We start from the raw sequence: 3331 nt of genomic DNA on the forward strand, positions 1-3331 counted from the left end.
TTGGTCCATCCTTCGCTCAATTCTTTCAAACCGTTGAGTAGTGGCACTAGTTAAATTTTTAATTTTATCATTTGATACATTTGCCAGCTTCTCAATTGCCAATTTCCAAACTTGTTTGGACTCCGGAAGTGGTTGCTTCGATTGAAAATCCGGTGGATTAACTGGTCTTTGTTGGTTCCCTTGATCCTTCCCTCCAAAATTCGGGTGATTACGCCATCTTGAATTGTAGGTACTGGAGTATGGATTATTTTGGGGTGGACGGTTGTAATTGTTGAGATATTGAACTTGTTCACTGTTAGAACGCATAAAATCATCATGATCTCCGCCGCAAGTAGTACAACATGCAACCATTACTCCTTGATTAGAGTTAGAACCAACATGCCTATTAAGCATCTAAACCATATTATCCATCTTTACATTTAACATATTCAAGGTATCTACTTCAAACATACATGTGGTTCTCCTTGTATTACCTCGTTCGTTAGCCCATTGGTAGTTATTAGCAGCCATTTTTTCAATCAATTGTTGAGATTCTTCGGCTAACTTTCCCATCAATGTTCCTCCCGCTGCCGCATCTACATGCGTCTTTGTTGGATAGGTGACACTATTGTAAAATGTTTAGACTATTAACTAATCTGGTAAATCATGATGAGGACATCTTCGTTGTAATTCCTGATAGCGCTCCCAAATTTTGTACAATGTCTCTCCTTCCTGTTGAGAGAAACTATTTATATCCATTCTAAGTTTAGCAGTTTTTCCAGGTGAAAAGAATTTATTAAGAAAAGTCTTAACTAATTCAACCCAAGTAGTAAAAGTATTTGGAGGATGATATTGTAACCAAACCTTGGCCTTGTTCCTTAGCGAAAATGGAAACAATCGAAGTTTAATTGCATCATCACTAACACCATTAAATTTAATTGTATCACAGATTTCAAGAAATGTTGATAAATGAGAATTTGGATCTTCAGTAGCATTACCTCCATATTGAGATTGTTGAACCATTTGAATCAGTGATAGTTTAATCTCAAAATTATTAGCATTTACTGTTGGCCTAGCGATGTTAGTTTGAGATTCTTGTGTTCCTGGTAAAGCAAAATCTCATAGAGCTCGCCTATTTGGTTCATTTTTCGCCATTTCTTCCTCAAACGGTAGCTCTATCAAAATTTCCTCTATTAGCTACCAAACCTCTTGTTACTCTTGATGCGGTATATGCCTCCTTTGTTTCCGTAGTGTCCTCTCAATTTTTGGATCGAAAGGTACAACTTCTCAATATGTTCGGTGCATACACTATAAATAGAAATAAGAGAAATTATGCAACTTTAATTGTCAAAAACTAAATTAATGCAAAATCAACTATAAAAAACTTAAATAAAAACAATGAAAATATATAAATTAATAGAGATGATTAGACCCTAATATTGCCGCTCTCCGGCAACGGCGCCAAAAACTTGACGGATTTTTTTTTATCAAAGCAAGTTTATTTCTGAATTTTACCCGTTGGACTGCAAGTATACAGGTGACTTAGTAGTTTTGGGCAAATATCAGGTCGATCCCACAAGGAGCAAGTTAAACAAGTACTAGACCTTTATTTTCTCTATTATTTAGATTTAAAATGAATCTGAACAAGAAGATTATAATGCTACTGTCTACAAATCCAGTTTAATAAATGCTAAATACAAATGAAAAAATTTCACTCAAGATTGAATCTAGGGATGTAGATTTTACTTATGGCATAAACAACATAAATGAATAGATTAACCTCTTGTTATTATTCTTGTTTAACCAGGGTTTCACAAATACAGTCCAGTTTTCCCTATTTTCATGGTGAAATACTAGTTCTACTCTGTTTTCCTTCATGAAATGCTAGATAATCCACTTAAGTGTACCTCTATTTTCATGAACATACAACTCAAGTTCTACTAATGTTTTTCCATTGCTACTACCAATTCTCATTGACTAATAACAACTATAAACATGCTATTGATGATCAAACAATAACAAGCAATTACAACAGCACAAATAGACAAGTTAATACAAGATACAACAATTGTAAATCACATTCCATTCATATCATTTAGCCATTAGTTTCATCTACTCCCTAGATAAAGAAATTTAGCTACTCATGAATGATATAACAATCAAATTCACAAGTTTATTAATATTAAACATCATAAAGTACAAGTACAAGAAAGATAAAGAAAAGCCTAGCCAATTAATGGTGAAGCCCTCCAAATTCTACTATGTCTTGTACAAAATGATTACAAGTGAAATCTTCAAGTGCTTCCTCCAAGAACTTCTAGCTAGAGAGAAAATGTTACAAGAAGAAAACTAGCTACGTCTAGTCCTCTCTGGCTTCTCCTTGTTTCTCAGCATAAAAGGTGGTGGAAAACACCTTTTCCTCCTTCATGATTCCAACAACTAAGATTTTGTTAAAGAAAGTCAAAAGATATGTTGTTTTGACTTGTCAATACTCATTTTGTCTTCCCTTTTGTTGCAGAAGCATGTGCCATCGAATTCTCTCACCCAAGATAGCTGAAAAGTTGTGTGAAAAGTGAGAAAAACGGCTGTGCCACTTGCAGAAGAGAGAGGCAAATTCGAGTCATGGATCCGAGGGGTGCAAAGCGATCCGAATTCGGATCATGGCTGATCCGAGGACTTTTTCATGTGGATCCGAACTCGGATCGATTGACCTCGGATCCATTACTCCAGAAGTACAGACGAGGGTTCGGATCTCTTCTTGTTGCACACAAATCCGAGTTTGGATCCGTGTGATCAATTTCCAGATTTTTTATTCATTCCTTTTTTCTTCATTTTTGCTCCTAGTTTCTTTTGTACTTTATCCTCCAAATGAAGTTCATCTATCAATATCTTTCAAAATATCACAGATTAAAGCATTAATCCACTCATTTAACAAGTTTTGATTACTCAAACAACACATAAACAATTTGCACCAAAAAGAGTTCAAATATGGCTTTAATTTTCTCAAAACATAACAAAAGTTCATGCCAAACTTATACAAAATGTACGTTAAATATTCACTTATCAATTCCACCAATAATGTATCCTCTTAAAAGTAAACAGTTTATTCTTACTATGGTAAAATGGCAAACTTCCGCGTATACATTGATTGATATGTAGACAATTTTTAGGACTAATAAATAGCAGAGTTTTGAAATTCAAGCTGAGACATCGACTCAATCGAATTTAGGGTCAGGAGTCAAAAGGTTTAAGTGAGTAATGCGAGTATGAATTCTTAGTATGTGAGTAATGAATCCTTAGTATCATGCCCTTTCACATGTGTGGTTATGTGAGTAATGAATCCTTAGTATCA

General features: G+C 34.6%; 1 non-coding gene across 1 annotated transcript; it reads left to right on the plus strand.

Annotated features, from left to right (window-relative positions):
* Positions 1-640: 640 nt before the first annotated feature.
* LOC113776539 lies at positions 641-747 on the plus strand. The gene has a single exon (XR_003469026.1). It is a non-coding gene; the product is annotated as a small nucleolar RNA R71 (small nucleolar RNA).
* Positions 748-3331: the final 2584 nt, after the last annotated feature.

Source organism: Coffea eugenioides, chromosome 6, assembly GCF_003713205.1.
Source record: "Coffea eugenioides isolate CCC68of chromosome 6, Ceug_1.0, whole genome shotgun sequence".
Taxonomy (NCBI): Eukaryota; Viridiplantae; Streptophyta; class Magnoliopsida; order Gentianales; family Rubiaceae; genus Coffea; species Coffea eugenioides.